The sequence below is a fragment of the Bos indicus x Bos taurus genome, chromosome 7, assembly GCF_003369695.1.
Source record: "Bos indicus x Bos taurus breed Angus x Brahman F1 hybrid chromosome 7, Bos_hybrid_MaternalHap_v2.0, whole genome shotgun sequence".
NCBI lineage: Eukaryota > Metazoa > Chordata > Mammalia > Artiodactyla > Bovidae > Bos > Bos indicus x Bos taurus.
Window position 1 is genome coordinate 76,397,099 of NC_040082.1, and position 22,974 is coordinate 76,420,072.

Sequence of the window (22,974 nt, forward strand, 5' to 3'; positions counted from 1 at the left end):
GCTTAGTGCTTTTACCATTTTTTTTTTTTAATTTAAACATGAGTTTTGCAGTAAGGAGCTCATGGTCTGATTGTGTGGCTCACACAATCAGCTCCGGGTCTTGTTTTTGCTGACTGGATAGAGCTTCTCCATCTTCGGCTCTAAAGAACATAATCAATCTGATGATGTCCTTGTGTAGAGTCATCTCTTGGCTTACTGGAAAAGGGTGTTTGCTATGATCAGTGTGTTCTTTTGACAGAACTCTGTTAGCCTTTGACTTGCTTCATTTTGTACTTAAAGGCCAAAGTTGCCTGTTATTCTGTATATCTGTTGACTTCCTACTTTTTTATTCCAGTCCCCTATGACGATAAGGGCATCTTTTTTTATTTTTATTTTTTTTGATGCTAGTTCTAGAAGGTGTAGAGGTCTTCATAAAACCAGTCAATTTCAGTAGCTTTGCCAGTAGTGTTCAAGAATCATCAGGTTCTCTAAACTCCTTTTGGCCTGAAATGTTTTCAGTCTGCCTGCTCACCTCATTGTGTTCCACCCGTCCTTCTAAGCTTTCCTTCTTGTTTCCATTGATTTTCTTCTCTAATTCACAGTCCCTCTGAGAAGGCCTGCCATTGCAGGTGCAGCCAGAGTTCACCCTGGTGGACCACAGATTCTCATGTCCATCAGATGAAGTGGAATGATATTGTAAAGAAGAAATACGTGAAGTCCATATGGCTGGCATCTCTTGAAACTCACTTGGCATATGAGCTAGGTTTCATGATTGTAGTCTTTGTTTTAAAAATATTTAAATTCTTTATGGTAAAATATACATAGCATATAATTTACCATCTTAACCATTTTCTAAAAAGGTGTACAGTTCAATCATTCACATTGTTGTGCAGTCATCACTAATCTCCATCCAGGACATTTTTCATCTCAGAAAATGGAAACCTTGGGCTCATTAGATAATAACTCCTCTTTCCTCCCTTCCCCTAACCCCTGGCAACTACCATTCTACCTTCTGTCTCTATGAATTTGACTCTGATAGATATCTTTTATAAATGAGATTATACAGTTTTTATCCTTTTGTGACTGGCTTATTTTACTACACATAGTATCTTCGAGATTCATCTGTGTTGTGGCATGTGTCAGAATTTCCTTCCTTTTTAAGGCTGCGTAATGTTTAATTGTTGGAGAAGGAAATGGCAACCTACTCCAGTGTTCTTGCCTGGAGAATCCCATGGATGGAGAAGCCTGGTAGGCTGCAGTCCATGAGGTCGCACAGAGCCGGACACGACTGAAGGGACTTAGCAGCAGCAATGTTTAATTGTAGGTGTATACCACATTTTCTTCATCCATTCATCTGTTGATGAACAATTAGGTTGCTTCCTCCTTTTGGACATTGTTAATGGTACTGCTATGAAAGTGGGTGGACAAATATCTTTTCAAGTGCTTGCTTTCAATTCTTTTCGGTATATATTCAGAAGTGGAGTTATTGGATCAAATAGTAATTCTATTTTTGATTTTTAAAGGAGCTGCCATAGTATTTTCTACAGTGACTGACCCTGTTTTATATTCCCTCCAGTAGTTTAATTTCTCCATGTCTTCACCAATAGTTATTTTCTGTTTGTTTGTTTTTTATGATAACCATTCTGATGGGAAGTGGTATCTCACTGTGGTTTTGATTTGTATTTCCATAATATTAGAGATGTAAAGTATCTCTTCATGTGCCTATTTGACGTTTTTATATTTTTTCTTTGAAAACATTTCTATTCAAGTCCTTTGCCCATTTGAAAATTGTTGTCAAGTTGTAGGGGTTCTGTTTATATTCTGCATATTAACCCTTTATCAGATGTATAATTTGCAAATATTTTCTTTCATTCTTGAGTATCAGTCAATACCATGAAAATTTGATGCATGAACATTAAATTTTGTTATAGTCAATTAACCTATTTATTTTGCTTCTTCTGCAGCCTTTCTGTGTGGATCACAACAAACTATGGAAAATTCTTAAAGAGATGGGAATACGAGACCACCTGACCTGCCTCCTGAGAAACCTGTATGGAAGACAAGAAGCAACAGTTAGAACTGAACTTGGAACAACAAACTGGTTCCAAATAGGGAAAGGAGTACGTCAAGGCTGTATGTTGTCACCCCGCTTATTTAACTTATATGCAGAGTACATCGAGAAACGCTGGGCTGGATGGAGCACAAACTGGAATGAAAATTGCCTGGAGAAATATCAGTAACCTCAAATATGCAGATGACACCATACTTATGGCAGAAAGTGAAGAACTAAAGAGCCTCTTGATAAAGTCAAAGAGGAGAGTGAAAAAGTTGGCTTAAAACTCAACATTCAGAAAACTAAGATCATGGCATCTGGTCCCATCACTTCATGGCAAAGACATGGGGAAACAGTGGAAATAGTGACAGATTTTATTTTTTTGGGTTCCAGAATCGCTGCAGATGGTGACTGCAGCCATGAAATTAAAAGATGCTTACTCCTTGGAAGAAAAGTTATGACCAACCTAGATAGCATATTAAAAAGCAGAGATATTACTTTGCCAACAGAGGTCCATCTAGTCAAAGCTATGGTTTTTTCAGTAGTCATGTATAGATGTGAGAGTTGGACTATGAAGAAAGCCAAGCACTGAAGAATTGATGCTTTTGAACTATGGTGCTGGAGAAGACTCTTGAGAGTCCCTTGGACTGCAAGGAGATCCAACCAGTCCATCCTAAAGGAAATCAGTCCTAAATATTCATTGGAAGGACTGAATATTTGCTGAAACTAAAACTCCAATACTTTGGCCACCTGATGTGAAGAACCTGATGAGTCACATTAGAAAAGACCCTGATGCTGGGAAAGATTGAAGGTGGGAGTAGAAGGGGATGACAGAGGATGATATGGGTAGATGGCATGACTGACTCTATGGACGTGAGTTTGAGTAGTCTCTGGGAGTTGGTGATGGACAGGGAGGCTTGGCATGCTGCATCCATGTGGTTGCAGAGTTGGACACGACTGAGCAACTGAACTGAACTGCAGCCTTTTTTATATTAAATCTTTTCTAGTGTTTTTATCTCAACAGGATAATCTTGGTTCTCTTACTCTTTCTTCAAGTTTCTTGTTACAAACCTTTAGTTGTGCTCACTGCTAAGCATGCTTTTCACCCCCACAAACAGTGAAGTCCAGCCTGGAGTGTCGCCCACATGGAGGTTCAGGGAGCAGGACATGGGGCTCAGGGGCCATACATCCCCATGCTGACTTCTACTTGTGCTTTGCCTAGGTTGAAGTTGTGTTATAAACAATAACATATCATTTGGTTTAGTGGATAACCTTAGAATTCCACCTTTTTCATCTATTTATTCACTGTTCATTGGTGCTTATATTTTCTATTTTGCAGTTAGTTTTCTCTCTGCTGATGTGACCTAAAATATTGATCATTCTAAACACCCTTCTCTAGGTAAGGTTTTTTTTTTTTTTTATTACAGTATATTTTTTGATGTAGACCATTTTAAAACTCTTTATTGAATTTATTTCAATGTTGTTTCTGTTTTATGTTTTGGTTTTTTGGCTGTGAGGCATGTGGGATCTTAAGTCCCTGACCAGGAATTGAACCCGCACCCCCTGCATTTGAAGGCAAAGCTTTAACCACTGGGCTGCCAGCAAGTCCCAACGTCAAGATTTTTTAAACTTCTTTCTTTAAAGCAATTGAACTCTTTTTCTAATAGAAGCTTCAGTAGAAGCTCAGTACTGCGGATAAGAGCAGCTGTTACTCAAGCATGGCGTGAAGACATGTGGCTCACTGCTTTCCCTTCTCCAGCCCCTAAACCTTTCGCTCTGAACCTAGATGGAGGCTCTGTGGAGTTAAGTTTGCTTAGAACAGAAAAGCCTGCTGAGAAGGCAGGAAATAAATTTCACTCATTCACTTCCCACTTCTCCAGTCCTACTTACATCAAAGCAATTCAGCTTTTGTATGGTAAATGTACTTGGGAATCTATGTGCTGTTCAACTTAAACTACAAGGTTCTGTTAAGTTGGAAAGGAAATAAATAGATACCCTCCCTGCCCTCCAAAATAGGTTCTCTGCCAGAAAAAGTTGTTAAAAAACCTCCAATCTGCCTTATTGACTGAAAGGCTAATCTACACGTGCTGAGGACTTGTAACCCCTTGGGACACCCCATTGTCCTTACGGACTTTTTTATCGATGAGTACTTCATGTTGGAAGATTCAAAAGCCAGAGGAGAGCCCCCTGGTAAGGAGGCTACCTACTGAGACAGGAAACTTAATTTAGATCCATAGACCTTTTAAGTTAGGAGAGAACTTGGAGATCAGTAGCCCAAGAAGCTGTAAATGGTGTGTTTGGTTTGCATAGAAGTTTATTTGTTTACTTTTACTATTTTCATTTTTTGGCTGCATTGGGTCTTCATTGCTGTGTGTGGACTTTCTCTAGTTGCAGTGAGTGGGGTACTCTCTGGTTGCACTGCGTGGGCTTCTCATTGCAGTGGTGTCTCTCCTTGTGGAGCATGGCCCCTGGAGTGGGCAGGCTTAGTCCCTTCAGCATGTGGGCTTAGTTGCCCTGTGGCACGTGGAATCATCCCGCATCAGGGATCGAACCCGTGTTCCCTGCGTTGGCAGACAGATTCTTAACCAGCGGACCATCGTAGATGTCATAGAATCTTAAAAATCAGTTGATAACTTAAAAAAATGCCAATGTTTATATTAAACTCTTGATTCTCCCTTCTCTTGGGGAAATCATAACATCTGACAACACTAGCCCATGGTCCTGTATGGCACTGATGATTCACAGGGCACTTTAAAAACTCCCAGTGTCCAGTCTGTATCTCAGACAAATTATGTTCTTTATGGTTAGTACTCAGGCATCAGTGTGTATTTTAAAAATTGTATTGAAAACACAACATTGAATTTACCATCCTAGTCCTTTAAAGCATACATTTCAATGGTATTAAGTATATTCATATTGCTGTGCAATAGATCTCTAGAGTTTTTTCATCTTGCAGAACTGAAAGTCGATACCCATTAAATACTTATTCCCCCACTTTCCTCCTTCCAGCTCTTGGCAACCACTTTTTTTTTTTTTTAATCTAAATTTATTTATTTTAATTAGAGGCTAATTACTTTACAGTATTGTATTGTTTTTGCCATACATCAACATGAATCCACCACGGGTGTACACATGTTCCCAATCCTGAACCCCCTCCCACCCCCCTCCCCATACCATCCCTCTGGGTCATCCCAGTGCACCAGCCCCAAGCTTCCTGTATCCTGCATCGAACCTGGACTGGCGATTCGTTTCTTATATGATATTATACATGTTTCAATGCCATTCTCCCAAATCATCCCCCCTGCCCGGCTCTCCCACAGAGTCCAAAAGACTGTTCTATACATCAGTGTCTCTTTTGCTGTCTCGTATACAGGGTTATTGTTACCATCTTTCTAAATTCCATATATATGCATTAGTACACTGTATTGGTGTTTTTCCTTCTGGCTTACTTCACTCTGTATGATAGGCTCCAGCTTCATCCACCTCATTAGAACTGATTCAAATGTGTTCTTTTTAATGGCTGAGTAATACTCCATTGTGTATATGTACCACAGCTTTCTTATCCATTCTTCTGCTGATGGACATCTAAGTTGCTTCCATGTCCTGGCTATTATAAACAGTGCTGCGATGAATATTGGGGTACCCGTGTCTCTTTCAATGCTGGTTTCCTTGGTGTGTATGCCCAGTAGTGGGATTGTTGGGTCTTATGGCAGTTCTATTTCCAGTTTTTTAAGGAATCTCCACACTGTTCTCCATAGTGGCTGTACTAGTTTGCAGTCCCACCAACACTGGCAACCACTTTTCTACTTTTAAGTTTCTGTGGTTTTTAACTACTCTGGATACTTCATATCAGAGGAATCATATAGTATTTGTCCTTTTGTGACTGGCTTATTTTGCTTGACATCATGTCCTCAGGATTCATTTATGTTGTAGCTAATTTAACAGAATTTACTTCTTTTATTAAGGCTGTGTAATATTTCATTGTTTGTCTGTCTGTTCATCTGTGAAGGAATGTTTGCTTTGCTTCTACCTCCTGAGTATTGTGAATGATTCTGCTATGAACAAGAGTGTGCAGATTTATTTTTGAGATCTTGTTTTGAATTATTTTGCATATATACCCAGAAGTGGGATTATTGGATCATGTGGTAATTTTATTTTTAATTTTTTTGAGGAGGTTCTATACTATTTTCTATAATGGCTGTACCATTTCACATTACCACTAAAAATGCATGGGGTTCTAAACTCTCTGGGTCCCCTCCTGCATTTGTAATTTTCTGTTCTTTTGGTAGTGGCCATCCTAATTAGGTGTGAGATAATATCTCACTGTGGTATTGATCTGCAATTTTTTTTAAGTTAGTAACAGTGTATATCTTTTCATATACTTGTTGGCCCATTTTTGTATCTTCATTAGAGATATGTCTATTCAAGTCCTTTGCCCACTTAAAAAATCAGTTGTGTTTCCTTGTTGAGTTGTGGAAGTTCCTCAGATATTTTGGATATTTGTTCCATATTACATATATGATTTTCAGATATATTTTCCCATTTCAATCCTTCTGTAGGCCTACAGCAAAGAATGTCTTCCTAATTTAGATGATGCTTTGAAGGTGAACTCAGCCTCTTTATCTTCTTTGAACAACAAATGGAAATTGAGATTCCTGCTATTCCAGCTCATGGGCCAGTGGTACTAATTTTCTAGTTGTAAAGAGCGTTCATTGATATCAGACAGATAATCTTCATTGATATCAGTCTGTGTCATTTCATTTGGAAAAATTTGAGTAAGTTGAAATTTATTCTTCCTAAATAGCTCAAGGACCCTCTGTAACAAAAGAACAGAGAGCCCCTCAGACTAGGAAGAGAAAGTGGGATTTGACATAAATCTACACATTTTAAGAATTAGAAATATATTTGACTTCTCAAGCATCTTTAAGGTCCAGCTATTCTTCTATGGCCAAGTTGGCCAGGATGATTTTCTGAGAAAAGAATACAAGGGAGGGGTATAGTGGATACGCTATAGAATGCCTCAAGACAGTGCCAGCATAGATTTATATGGAAGATTTATATGTAACACTTAAGCAAAATTTTGTCAAACAGTTTCTTCTTTATTTTAATGTCATTAAAAGCTTGTCTTAGCCTATATTTGGTATAATTGAAATATCCCATAATCATCTCAATTTGCAACAATCTTTATCTTTTAAAACCCTGTGATATTTTTATAACTAGATACAATATAAAATTAGCTGGCAGATGAGAGATTATGATTAAGAAGAAAAAAGTGCCAATACCAAAACTTATAAAATGGTTTTACTTAGTGTGATAATTTTTATAAAAGTGAATATAAGCTTGAGTCTTAGTGTTAACCATTCAAATATGGTACGCACAGTGACTTAAAAATTATGACAAATTCAGCAGATTATCTAATTTAGTAAAGTACCTTAGCTATTAGAATGATTTTTAGCCACCTTGTAAAGAGTGAAGATAGAAATTATTTTTATGGTATCCATCCACACATATTCGGGAGGGATATTGTGGTCTGTGGAAATCCTGACAAAAATGACTGTGTTTTGTGCACCTTTTGGTGATCTATTGTGACATAGTGTTTACTTCTATAATTTGAAAGCAAACTCAGATTTGGATTTTAGGACATGTATTTGTGAAACCATTTTTTCACCTTGAGACCTTATAAAACAGTAAATCAATATATTTTCTTTCAATGCTCAAGGGCTTCTATTTTGCATATATATTTGCCTTCATATGCCTTTTTCACAATATTAAAAATCAGGACTCTTCCAGTGTGTTAGGTTTTAATGTAGTCATATGGTTTGCTTTAAATTAGTGTTAGCAACAGAAGGAGTTGCTCTTCATTTTGACTCTTCATTCAGTGCTTTCACATTGTATCTATAATACATACATTAAAATTTTTTTCTTCTGTTTTTTTTTTTTTTTTTTTTTTTCCTGAAGCTGGGCTTCTTTTTGCTCACTAAACAGTAAGCAAGATAATTAATAAAGCAAAACACTGTTCTCTCAACTTTGATTATTGTTTATGAATTTGTTTATGGGTGTGCTTTTTGAATTTTCTCCAGCTTTCCGTTGCTGATTTCTTTGGTATGTGCCATTAGCCTTTGTAGATGCTTAAGTTCTTCAGGAACAATGAAGCTGTTTTTTCTGCCTAGGTTGCTCACAGCTGACTCTGTCCTAATGAGCAGTCAGGACAGGTTTGGTATGGTGATGACATTCATCAACATTTTGTTTTGCCCAACTCTGTGACATGCTGTGATGGAACTGACCCCATAGGGGTCTCATAGGTAGGGCATACTAAGCATGAAGATGATGATGTTTAAAAATTGAGCATGTCATATATGTGAGGTCATTGGTGGTCTCGAAAAGTTTTCACATTATGTCATTTTATGTCCTTGGAACACCTGAATACTCAGGAGAACTTTACCCCAATGGATAAAAACCTGTTAATAAGATTATGGTAATAGTGATACCGTTGGACTTTCCTGGTGGCTCAGTGGTAAAGAACCCGCCTGCCAATACAGGAGACGTGGGTTCAATCCCTGGGTTGGGAAAATCTCCTGGAGGAGGAAATGGCAAGCCACTTCAGTATTCTTCCCTGGGAAATGTCATGGACAGAGGAGCCTGGGGAGCTGCAGTCCATGGGGTCTCAAAGAGACATGGCTTAGGGACTGAGCGTGAACACAGTAGTGATCCTAAGTAATATAGTATAGCAAAAAGTTAAGTCTACTGCCCAGTCCTCCTGTGCCTTTACCCCAAACCTGAGGGCTTTGACTCATGACAGTGCATTTTCCTTAGATCCGTATTCTGGATACCATGGTAGCTCTGGGCCCCACAATCACTCTTAATCAACAGTTCTTAAACTTTAGGGGGGAGTGTTATTTATCCCATTGAGAATCTAATGAAAGACATAGACTCTCTCTAGGGGAAATAAACATCAGCGCATAGGATATTTTAGAAATAGCTTTGAAGCCTTCATAGAGTACCCTGAAGTTCATTTCAGGATCCTCTAGGGTCAACTAACCTTTGTCCTTTGATTACCTTGCTAAGCACTGTGGGATGTGTGTTACATGAGTCATCTCAGTTCAATCCAACAGTGACCTGCTGAGACAGGTCCTGTGTTACACTCATTCTGTACCATAACAAGATGGAAGCACAGAGAGCGTTAGGAGCTCTGTTACACAGGAGGTAAGCAGAAGAGCTGGGATTAGAATTTATGAAGTCTGGTATCAGAGCTGAAGATGCATGGAGTCTAGTTTTAGAACCCTTGCTATAGAGAATGTGATTCTAAGCTGAATTCTAATCTGAAGGAGCACCACGATTATTGGAAAGTTATAGGGGTTCTGAGTCACTCGGCGTCAGTGATGTGATCCATAACAGCAACTTTTGACCTCACCCATGTGGTTGTTACAAAGGCAAGCACTCATCACTCCAGAACTATATAATCTTAGTAAAAAATTTTAGGAGGTTTGTGTGCACATTAAAGTTCAAGTATCATTAGCTTAGGTCCTGCAGCATTAGCAACTCTGCCACCCCCTGAAACCATTTTTGAGCTTAAAATTAAATCTTTGATAGTTTTGGGTAGTATTGTGTATTGGTTCCTGGTGCTGTAAGTGAGAGTGATGGTATGGTTGTGGGGAAGGTGATTTAGGGAGAGGTGGAGCCAGCACTAAGCAAATGTGTGTGAAAACAACAGATTGGTGCCCAATAGGTCCCCATTCTCTGAGGCAATTGAGAGATCTATTGCAAATGTCCTTTTAAAATGGCAACATTCTAGAATTGAGAAACAAGTTGATGGAAGTGCCCTTCAAGCAGCACAGGATGGTTCTGGGTAGTACGAGGCTATGGAGAGCCACTACAGCTTCAAAATGAAAAGCTTTCATCTCTCGTGACTGTTTTCTGCAGGTCACCATTGTTATGGTAGGTCTTTAAGAACTGATGGGGGTGTGTCCCACCTGGGAAGCAGCTGTGCTCTGGGCTGATTTCCTCACCCCCATACCCCCACTGTATGACCTGTTTCCTTCCCTCTTAGATCCCTGCTTAGCTTTGGTGTCACTGCCTCCCTTTTACTCAATTGCCTCCACTCTAGATTGTTACCATCTTCACTTGGGTTCTGCAACCCTTTCTTGTTTTTGAACTACAGTAAGTTGAACTTCCTATCGCTAAATACTGCTGCTGCTGCGGCTAAGTCGCTTCAGTCGTGTCCGACTCTGTGACCCCATAGACGGCAGCCCACCAGGCTCCCCTGTCCCTGGGATTCTCCAGGCAAGAACACTGGGGTGGGTTGCCATTTCCTTCTCCAATGCATGAAAGTGAACCCTATCCCTAAACTGGAGCTCATACCAAGCATAGTTCTTACACTCAGATCTCTCTTCATGTAAGACCCTCTTTTGTCACTGAGAGAAGTCATTATGGTTAATTCAAAGGCTCACAGAAATTGACCTGTTTAAGTCATATATGTGCATTCTGGAACATTCTGTGGAATAGTGAGGTAGAATGAGTAAAATGTCCTCACAGACATGCTTTTTTATTGAGAACTCAACTCCAGCAAAGATTTTATAGTTAATTTAATAGGTCCTGGGATAGATATTGGATTTCTGTGAGGATGAGTGAAGAGATATTTATTTGGATGTTAGGAGAGTTGTGTGTGCTTTTCTTTTTCTGAGCAGGGAGCCTGAAATCTACTTAGAAATGTAACCATCAGCCCAAAGGGAGAAATCTCTTAGAACAAGCAAAAAAAAAAAAAAAAGACGTTGCTAATAATTTTGATTTCTGTACCAGGAGTGTTCTGTAAAAGTGGTGCCAAAAATTCCCCTTTAGAAACATCTTATTTCATTGTATTTTAAAGTTCAGTATGGTGAATGACAGGGAAGCCTGGCATGCTGCAGTCCATGGGGTCACAGAGTCGGACATGACTGAGCGACTGAACAATATAGCAGCTTCAACTGATAAAGCTGGACGACACAGTGTTTCAGAATGTTTAATATGGGTCTCTACATTTGAGTTAACTAGAGAAAACACACACACACATACAGTCGAAATTATAGACATTTATATAATGAGCACTGAGGCATATTGATACTTGGCATGATACTATTATCTCCTAAAATGCAAGGAAATTCACAGCCTTGATATTGGATTGGACTGTTGAGTTGCTCAGTCATGTTCAACTCTTTTGCCATCCAATGGACTGTAGCCCACCAGACTCCTCTGTCTATGGGATTCTCCAGGCAAGAATACGGGAATGAGTTGTCATTTCCTCCTGCAGGGAATCTGCTGACTCAGTGATCAAACCTGCATCTCCTACAATGCAGGCAGATTTTTGATCACTGAGCTACTAGTGAAGCCCCTCCTTGACATTAGACAGACACAGATACAAGTTAACATGTGGATCCTGAAAATTTTTCTTTTCCTTTAATTATTCATTTGAAGCAAGTAATGACTCAAAGAGTAAGCAATATGTAAACTCTTCACCTGGGGGAATATTTCAGTGTGAGATATGAATCCATTAAGGTCTTTTGTTATGTAGATTAATTAAAAAAATTAACCATTGTCTAGAAGTCAGAGCAAACAGTTGCTTACCACAGGAATAGAGGAATTAGTGCAAACCTTGGAAATGTCAACATGCCAACTGCCTTGAAGAGGTTGTTTGATGGAAGATTTTTAAAAAAATATTAAAATATCCTTGATGTACAATATAAGTTTCAGGTGTACAATACAGTGATTTATAACTTTAAAGATTATATTCCATTTATAGTTATTATAAAATACTCATTACCTCAATGGGAGATCCTAAATTGCAACCTTACTTATAGTGCCTGAAAATGTTTCTTCATTGGGAAATACCTAACATAATTAAATTAATTCATACTCTGTTCCAAAGAAGAGTCAAGCTTGTAGATGAAAATGAAAGAGGAGAGTGAAAAAACTGGCTTAATATTCAACATTCAAAAAACTAAGATCATGGCATCTGGTCCCATCACTTCATGGCAAATACATGGGGAAACAGTGGCAACAGTGAGAGACATTATTTTCTTGGGCTCCACAATCACTGTGGATGGTGACTGAAGCCATGAAATTAAAAGATGCTTGCTCCTTGGAAGAAAAGCTATGAATGACCTAGACAGCATATTAAAAAACAGAGACATTACTTTGCTGACAAAGATCCATATAGTCAAAGCTATGGTTTTTTCCAGTAATTCATGTATGGATTTGATAGTTGGACCATAAAGAAAGCTGAGGGACAAAGAATTGATGCTTTTGAACTGTGGTGTTGGAGAAGACTCTTGAGAGTCCCTTGGATTGCAAAGAGATCAAACCAGTCAATCCTAAAGGAAATCAGTCCTGAATATTCATCGGAAGGACTGATACTGAAGCTGAAACTCCAATACATTGACCACTTGATGCAAAGAACTGACTCATTGGGAAAGTCCCTGATGCTGGGAAAGATTGAAGGTGGGAGAGAAGAGGATGAGACGGTTGGATGGCATCACCAGCTTGATGGACATGAATTTGAGCAAGCTCTGGGAGTTGGTGATGGACAGGGAAGCCTGGTGTGCTGCAGTCCATGTGGTTGCAAAGAGATGGACGCGACTGAACGACCAATGCATCAGTTGTGGAATCATCTATGTGTCATCTGCTCATGTTCACTAGTGATTACCAAATTATTCAGAATTTCATAAACAATATTCTTCTACCAGGAGAAAGAAGTCCAGACTGAAGTTCAACACTTCTCGGTAGTTGTGAAAAATGTCATCAGAGAAGTTGTCAGGCACTGTAATTAAAGCTCCCTGAGTGACTCTTTTGCATATGCAAATTATCCTCATTGGCATCCTTTGTGAGGAAATGTTAAGGTAAGTGAGTTAGCATTTATACTATTAATTAAAAAGAAAGACGATCTTAGTAGAGAATCAAATCAAGTGTCTATTTAGTTTTCTTGTTGTTTTTGCTTGTACCTCCTACTATATGCAGCACACACAGTGCAGGGTGATGCTTTTCTTGACCCCTTTTGATCACTGAGAGGCCTCTGTTTACATACTGAAGGGTCTGACAATTACTGATAGTAACTGTGCTTGTATTTTGGGGTGTTTGTCTCAAGGACCACTAACACATTTATTCTGGTGATATTCTGAAGGGAATGTTATGAAAATAAACTCTAATGTTTCTCATGCTGATCTGTCAAGGGCCTTGAAATTGAGAAAAATGAGCTTTGTAAAGAAGAAATGGAAGATGTTGGAGCAGGTGATTGGGGACCAGGCATAAGGGAAAGATAAAACATCAGGGAGTCACAGTGATGGAAGGGCAGGGGTTTTTAATGGAAGAGAGTCTGAGAAAAGAAGAAAGTAGAGAAATAAAGATAAATGAACAGAAAAGAAAAATTTGTCTTTTTTTTTTTTTCCCCCAATCAGGACTTAAACTTTTAAAACAGCATTTTTCTTTTCTTTTCATATTAATGTTTATAAGCACTGTTTATGTACCTGGCATTGGACTAAATGCTTTATTTTAAATTTTATTATTACAGCCCCGTGAGGAGGCTAATAGTGTTTAATAATATTTACACGTGTGAGCCCTAGAGTTTGATTGTTTGGAGTTGGAATCCCTGAAGTTCTACTTATTGGCTCTGTGATTTTGGGCAGAGTAAGCTTTTTGTATCCCAGTTTCATCATCTGGGTACAAAATAGTGACAATAATAGTATAAATATCTCACAAGGTTATGTTAAGGATAAGAAGGTTAATATATGCAAAGCACTTCAAACAGTGTACACTGAAGCACCCAATAACGATTGGCCATTGTTGTTAGCGTTTTTATTAACATTTCAATTAAGTGGCTGAACATTTGATAAATCAGGGCATATTCTTAAGGAATCTCAGTTAGCTTCAGGCCCAGGTGAACCTGGCTTTAGAATCCATGCTTTTAATCATACCCCATAAGGAGATTCTAACTCCAACATTAACTGACTCTTTTATAAGTTACTTAAACTCCCTGATTTTGTTTGGGTTTCCCCCAAAACAAATCTCATGACAAGGGCTTGATTAATGGTTCCCAGCAAATGTGATTTATTTTGAGGTATATATTAACTGTTTATTAATGACTGTAGCCAAATCTCATAAAGCAGAATAGGCATGATGGATTGGGAAGAATGGAACAGGGAAGGGAGGAAGCCAATACAAGGATGTAGCTTTAAAAAGGTGGCTGGGTGCAGGTGGGGCTCAGGGCTACCAAAGCCCCACTGGAGTGGTACAGAATGTGCCTCAGAATTGTCCACAAAGGATGGGGAAAGGTGAGTGTTTATTAAATGGTTCCTGAAACTCCAGTACTTTGGCCACTTCATGCGAAGAGTTGACTCATTGGAAAAGACTCTGATGCTGGGAGGGATTGGGGGAAGGAGAAGGGGACGACAGAGGATGAGATGGCTGGATGGCATCACTGACTCGATGGACGTGAGTTTGAGTGAACTCTGGGAGATGGTGATGGACAGGGAGGCCTGGCGTGCTGTGATTCATGGAGTCGCAAAGAGTTGGACACGACTGAGTGACTGAACTGAACTGATGCTCCAGGGATGTTAATTTTCTGGTACTTAGGGTTTTGTGCATGATCCATCACAAGCCTAGAATCTCAGAGGACAGAGAAGCCTGGGCCAGAAAGCAAGTGATGGGTGGCTCAGCCAAGGTATTTCATTTTGTCAAAGGTTCTATTTGTGTGGCACAGCTGGTTGCCACAGTCACTTGAGCAAAGTGGTGGGCAAAGGGGTTATGAAAGTGCTTGGCACACTCCCCATACCAGAGCACAAACACTGGTTACATAAGATACTTGCTTCATCTTTGTATAGGTAAATTTTCTGTCATTCATACTGAGTTATTGAGGTGATCTAATGAGATGTGTGTAAAAGTACTCTGAAAAGTATCAGTCATGTAGAATATTAACCTACATTATCACTACATGTGATACTGAGATCTCCAAAGTTGAAGGTAAACAATGGTTGAGCAATTTTTTTTTTTTAACCCATCCAACTGTAGGTTGGAGAAGGCAATGGCACCCCACTCCAGTACTCTTGCCTGGAAAATCCCACGGACAGAGGAGCCTGGTAGGCTGCAGTCCATGGGGTCGCTGGGAGTCAGACACGACTGAGGGACTTCCCTTTCACTTTTCACTTTCATGCATTGGAGAAGGAAATGGCAACCCACTCCAGTGTTCTTGCCTGGAGAATCCCAGGGACGGGGGAGCCTGGTGAGCTGCCATCTATGGGGTCGCACAGAGTCGGACACGACTGAAGCGACTTAGCAGCAGTAGCAGCAGCATCTGTAGGTACTTTTGAAATCAGTACCTCTCTCATTTCACTATCATCATGTAAGTAATAAACTTTTCATGCCTTCTTGCTGTATGTCATCAGTCTTGACATTCCAAGCAAATTTTGGGTAGGGGGTTTATTTTCTTTGTTCAGAGTGGTTGTAATAGAGAAAAGTATGGATTTCAGCTGAAAACAGGTCCCTCAAGACCGCAACAGGACATACGTCATTGAATTCCAAATTGATTGTTGGTGTGATCCTATGAATTGGAAAAGTCCAAATAGTTTATCTGCCTCATCCCTGGTCATTTGGTGACTGGTTCTCTTGGGCGCTAGACCTGTAATATTCTAAGGTAGAAATGAAAGAGAAGAGAGTAAGAGTTTATGCTGACTAAGTTAAAATCTGAGCTAGTTTGGCACTTTCTATCTTTAGTGGAAATCAACCTGTGCTCTACTTTGAGAACTAAAATACAGTTACAAAATGTTGAATTTTCAGTGTTGTTTTCTGCTTTATGCTTGAATCCTCACTCCTTCACTTACCTGCTGTGGAATGCTGGTCACATTATTTCACCTCTTTGAGATTCAATTTCCTCATTGCAACCTTGAAATAATACTAATATTTAATCCAGTGAGTTGTTATAAGGATGACTATAATGTGTTTGGAACATAAAGGCATTCAGTACATGGTAGCTTCTAGTATTGTTGTTATTATCATTTTTGTTTTGACAAAGACCTGTAGCTTTATTTTTTGAGTATTTAAATGTGATGGTTATTTCTATTAATTTAATTTAATGATAAGCTTCTCTAACATTTATATAAAATATAAAGCCTCTTAGAATCATCTTAATATCCTGACTGAGCGAGAAATTTAAATGCTTTTGACCCTCTGAGGAGCCCTCTGACATCATGAAAGCACATAGCCTTTTGAAAGTTGATTTTCTAAACAGAAAATTGATAGCTCTGTCCATAACTGTTTTCGAAACAATTTGAAAATGTCAAGTAACCTGGGAAGGAATAAAGATTTTGCTGCTGCTGTGCATTTATAGAGGTTGTTTCCCCCTCAAAGAGCTTGAAGTGCCTTGTGTTCTTATTCTGTGTTCTTCACATCTACCCTGTGAAGATCTGGGAATACATGATATCTGTGTAACAGATTTCTATTTCATATTCAGTTCAGTTCAGTTCAGTCGCCAGTCGTGTCTGACTCTTTGCGACCCCATGAATTGCAGCACGTCAGGCCTCCCTGGCCTCCCTTTATTTGATCCTAGATTGAAAGGTTAAACAATTTCAAAATACAATTTTGGTCACTTCTGCAAATTTGCATGTGGATATATGAAAGTGATACTCTGGTTATATAGGAAAACACTCTTAGCCGATGTATGATATTTAAGGCTGAAATGTCATGGTATCTGGAACCTATTTTCAAATGGTAGAGCGAAAAAATATAAACATTCTTACGTAAAAAAAAAAAAAAATAAGATTAGCCCAGAGGTAGGAAAGAAGTAAAGAATGTTCACACAACATTGTAAATCAACTATACTTTTATAAAATTAAAAAAAGAGAGAAAATCCCCAGAAGAGAAAACCAAAGGTGGCAACACGTTAATATTTTGACGAATTTAGATGAATGGTATTTTTCTCTTCTTTAAACATTTTTGTCGGTTAAAAATTTTTAAATAAAAATTTTATGATTAAAAGCCCAAGTGAACAGTGATAGAACAAAAGAACTTCAAAGGGGTGCTGATACCACCAAGTAATACCACTGTGTAACTTCCTCTGAAAGCCCAATGATTTGAACAGAGTGTAATATTTGTACTTGGAAATTACTCATAATGTACAAAATAAATAGCAATTATTATCTTGTCAAAAGACTTACTGCACAGAATCCCATGCTCATGAATCAGTGGTGTCGTCTTCTACCCCTGGCATCTATTTCAGTTATATCCCCCTGAAAGCCTAGTAACCATGTGCTCTCTGCCAACAAGGACAAATAGACAACTGACTCAGAGATCAAAAGATTTACAGTTGCTGCAAATCTCCTTATTGTGGGATATCCTTAATACCAGATTGGATTTGAGAGCATCATGCTTGAACTGCAAAGGAACCCTGACCTCTGTGATTGGAGAGCCACTGGCAAGACTTACCTGTGATTAACCTCCTTCTGCTCAAATGAGGATAACTGCTTAAGGATGACATTTCCCTCCTTCTGCTCAAATAAGGATAACTGCTTAAGGATGACATTTCTGACTTGTCTGTCTTGTGTTATTACGTCTGAAAAACAGCAGGAATTCCTCGTCGTGCTTCTGTGCCCTGAGAAAATAATTGGCTTGCTCATTATCTTTTAAGAGCCTGGAGGAATTTATCCTATTAAGATGGTGGGCAAACGAGCAGTTACATAGCTCTCTTTGACTTTGTAATGCCTTCCCATAACTTGTTATTGTGCTACCCAGTACTGAATCTTTCCTCCTTTCTATAGTAGCTTTTTATTTTTTTAAAGATGACAACTTATTTCTCTTTTCCTCTGCTCAAAGACTTTGTATGAAGAGAGATTGCCTGCCAGTGCCGTATTATGAACTCACACTAAAATGAAATTGTAAGAGAATTCTCTAGCATTATATATTCCATTCTCAGCCAATGAGAGATGTAACTATTACATCTTTTTTTCACATTTGTAACATACCATTTTTGGGTACTTTTTTTTTTTAACGGTACTTGGATTTTAATCTCTATTTTATCACACATCTTTTGTCCATAGTAGAGAACAGAGCTTGCTCTACATAAAAATGAAAAACCATAGGCCAGTTTAAAATAGTCAGTGAATTTAAGGAATATGAGTTTTAGTAAAAGTGAAACTTCTTTATAAAATGATTTTATTTTCTCTGAACATTGGAAAATTCCTGCTGAATGCATACTTTCAAAATGAAACCAAACTCTTATTTCAGTATCATTTGAGTATTTCCACATATCTGATAGAGAAAAGCCGACAGCCAGATTCTGATTTAGAATCCTGATGTTGCCACAAGCTATGGGTAGCCTTTAAACAGGCTGCCAGGCTTCTTGGAATTACAGTTTTGTGAAATGGGTACAATAAGCCTCACCAAATAAGGATATTGTAAGGGTTAATTTACGATGACATCTGTCAATGAATTTGTAAGTATTAGGTATCAAATACATGTTGGCTAATTCAAATCTATTGAGAACATCCAAATAATTAATATGAAAGGAAATTCACATCCTAACATTCTGCAGCTAAACAAATAGTTGTCTCTTTCTTTAAGGAAATCTGGTTTCCCGATGGCTCTGTGATAAAGAATCTGCCTGTCAAAACTGGAGACGCAGGTTTGATCCCTGGATCAGGAAAATCTCCTGGAGGAGGAAGTGGCAACCCACTTCAGTATTCTTTCTGTACTGTAGTGGTTATCATATTCACCTAACATCCGAAAGATCCCCAGTTCAAAACTGGGAGGAAACAGGTTTACTCTCTGGCCTCCCTGGTGGCTCAGACGGTAAAGTGTCTGCCTGCAATGTGGGAGACCCAGGTTCTATCCCTGGGTCGGGAAGATCCCGTGCAGAAGGAAATGACAACTCACTCCAGTACTCTTGCCTGGAAAATCCCATGGACAGAGGAGCCTGGTAGGTTATAGTCCATGGGGTCCAAAGAGTCTACATGACTGAGCGACTTCACTTTCATTGATAGCTCAGTTGATAAAGAACCCGCCTGCAATACAGGAGACCCTGATTCAACTCCTGTGTCAGGAAGATCCTCTGGAGAAGGGATAGGCTACCCAATCCAGTATTCTTAGGCTTCTCTTGTGGCTCAACTGGTAAAGAAACCGCCTGTAATGTGGGAGACCTGGGTTCAATCCCTAGGTTGGGAAGATCCCCTGGAGAAGGGAAAGGCTACTCACTCCAGTATTCTAGCCTGGAGAATTCCATGGACTGTATAGTCCATGGGGTTGCAAAGAGTCAGACATGACTGAGCAACTTCACTTCAGTATTCTTGCCTGGAAAATTCTACCAAGAGAGGAGCCTAGTTATATTTAATGGGATTGCACAGAGTTGGATATGACTGACTGAGCACGCATGCAGTAGAAAGTCTGGAGCAGACTCCAGCAGCACCTATCTGGAGATAGGTGCTGCTCTTCCTAGTTCAGGGGTTCAGTAATATCAGGGTTGGGTGGCAATGCTATAGACCACCTGGTCTTTCCTTAATAGTCATCACAAGATGAGGGCTACATCTCACATCAACAAGTCCATCATTTTGTCAGACCACAGCCTTGTCTAACTCAATGAAACTATGAGCCACCCAAGATGGATGGGTCATGATGGAGAGTTCTGACAAAATGTGGCCCAGTGATGAAGGAAATGGAAAACCAGTATTCTTGCCTTGAGAACCCCATGAACAGTATGAAAAAGCAAAGATATGACACTAAAAGATGAACTACCCAGGTTGGTAGGTGCCCAATATGCTACTGGAGAACAGTGGAGAAATAACTCCAGAAAGAATAAAGAGACAGAGCCAAAGCAAAAACAATGCTCAGTTGTTGAGGTAGGCAGTATAAGACCATGGGAATTAGATGGTCTTGATCAGTAAGTCTGATGCTGTAAAGAGCAATATTGTATAGGAATCTGGAATGTTAGCTCCATGAATCAAGGCAAATTGAAAGTGGTCAAACAGAAGATGACAAGAGTGAACATCGACATTTTAGGAATCAGTGAACTAAAATGGACTGGAATGGGTGAATTTTACTCAGATGACCATTATATCTATTACTGTGGGCAAGAATCCCTTAGAAGAAATGTAGTAGCCCTCATAGTCAACAAAAGAGTCCAAAATGTAGTTCCTGGGTGCAATCTCAAAAATGACAGAATAATCTCTGTTTGTTTCCAAGGCAAACCATTCAGTATCATAGTAATCCAAGTCTATGCCCCAACCAGTAATAGCTGAAGAGGCTGAAGTTCAAAGGTTTTATGAAGACCTACAAGACCTTCTAGAACTAACATCCAAAAAGATGTCCTTTTTGTTATAGGGGGCTGGAATGCAAAGTAGGAAGTGAAGAGATACCTGGAGTAACAGGCAAATTTGGCCTTGGAGTACAAAATGAAGCAGGGCAAAGGCTAACAGAATTTTGCCAAGAGAATGCACTAATCATAGGAAATACCCTCTTCCAACAATACAAGAGACAACTCTACACATGGACATGACCAGATGGTCAATACCAAAATCAGATTGATTATATTCTTTGACAGCAAAGACGGAGAAGCTCTATACAGTCAGCCAAAACAAGACCAGAAGCTGACTGTGGCTCAGATCATGAACTCCTTATTGCCAAATTCAGACTTAAATTGAAGAAAGTATGGAAAATCACTGGACCATTCAGGTATGACCTAAATCAAATCCCTTACGATTATACAGTGGAAGTGAGAAATAGATTTAAGGGACTAGATCTGATAGATAGAGTGCCTGATGAACTATGGAATGAGGTTCGTGACATTGTACAGGAGAAAGGGATTAAGACCATCCCTGTGGAAAAGAAATGCAAAAAAGCAAAATGGCTGTCTGAGGAGGCCTTACAAATAGCTGTGAAAAGAAGAGAAGTGAAAAGCAAAGGAGAAAAGGAAAGATATAAGCATCTGAATGCAGAGTTCCAAAGAATAGCAAGGAGAGATAAGAAAGCCTTCTTCAGCGATCAATGCAAAGAAATAGAGGAAAACAACAGAATGAGAAAGACTAGAGATCTCTTCAAGAAAATTAGAGATACCAAGGGAACATTTCATGCAAAGATGGGCTCAATAAAGGACAGAAATGATGTGGGCCTAACAGAAGCAGAAGATATTAAGAAGAGGTGGCAAAAATGCATAGAAGAAGTATACAAAAGTGATCTTCATAACCCAGATAACCATGATGGTGTGATCATCCACCTAGAGCCAGACATCCTGAATGTGAAGTCAAGTGGGCCTTAGCAAGCATTACTATGAACGAAGCTAGTGGAGGTGATGGAATTCCAGTTGAGCTATTTCAAATCCTGAAAGATGATGCTGTGAAAGTGCTGCACTCAATATGCCAGCAAATTTGGAGAACTCAGCAGTGGCCACAGGACTGGAAAAGGTCTGTTTTCCCTCTAATCTCAAAGAAAGGCAATGCAAAATACTGTTTAAACTACTCCACAATTGCACTCATCTCACACACTAGCAAAGTAATGCTCAAAATTCTGCAAGGCAGGCTTCAACAGCATGTGAACTGTGAACTTCCAGATGGTCAAGTTGGATTTAGAAAAGGCAGAGGAGCCAGAGATCAAATTGCCAACATCTGTTGGATCATAGAAAAAGCAAGAGTGTTCCAGAAAAAGTCTACTTCTGTTTATTGACTATGCCAAAGCCTTTGACTCTGTGGATCGCAACTGTGGAAAATTCTTCAAGAGATAGGAATACCAGACCACCTTACCTGCCTCCTGAGAAATCTATGTAGGTCAAGAAGCAACAGTTAGAACTGGACATGAAACAACAGACTGATTCCAAATCGGGAAAGGAGTACGTCAAGGCTGTATATTGTCATCCTGCTTATTTAACTTATATGCAGAGTATATCATGCGAAATGTCAATCTGGATGAATCACAAGCTGGAATCAAGATTTCCAGGAGAAATGTCAATAACCTCAGATATGCAGATGACACCACCCTTGTGGCAGCAATTGAGGAAGAACTAAAGAACCTCTTGATGAAAGTGCAAGAGGAGAGTGAAAAAGTTGGCTTAAAACTCAACATTCAGAGAACTAAGATCATGGCATCTGGTCCCATCACTTCATGGCAAATAGATGGGGAAACAACGGAAATATGGAGAGACTATTTTGGGGGCCTCCAAAATCACTGTAGATGGTGACTGCAGCCATAAAATTAAAAGACGCTTGTTCCTTGGAAGAAAAGCTCTGAACAACCTAGACAGCATATTGAAAAGCAGAGACATTACGTTACTGAGAAAGGTCCATCTAGTCAAAGCTATGGTTTTTCCAGTAGTCATATCTTGATGTAAAAGTTGGTCTATAAAGAAAGCTGAGGGCCAAAAAATTGATGCTTTTGAACTGTGGTGTTGGAGAAGACTCTTTAGAGTGCCTTGGACTGCAAGGAGATCAAACCAGTCTGTCCTAAAGGAAATCAGCCCTGAATATTCATTGGGAGGATTGATGCTGAAGCTGAAGCTCCAATGCTTTGGCCACCTGATGTGAAAAGCTGACTCGTTGGAAAAGATTGAAGGCAGGAGTGGAAGGGGACAACAGAGGATGAGGTGGTTACATGGCATCACTGACTCGATGGACATGTGTTTGAGCAAGCTCTGGGAGCTGGTGATGGACAAGGAAGCTTGGTGTGCTGCAGTCCATGTGGTTGCAGAGTCGGACATGATTGAGCAACTGAACTGAACTGAAATGGAGCTTGCTCAAACTCATGTCCATCAAGTTGGTAATGGCATAAATCCACATCCTCTGTCATCCCCTTCTCCTTCAGCCTTCAATATTTCCCAGCATCAGGGTCTTTTCTAATGAGTCAGTTTTTCACATCAGGTGGCCAAAGTGTTGGAGCTTCAGCTTTAGCATCAGTCCTTCTAATGAATATTCAGCATTCATTTTCTTTAAGATTGACTGGTTTGATCT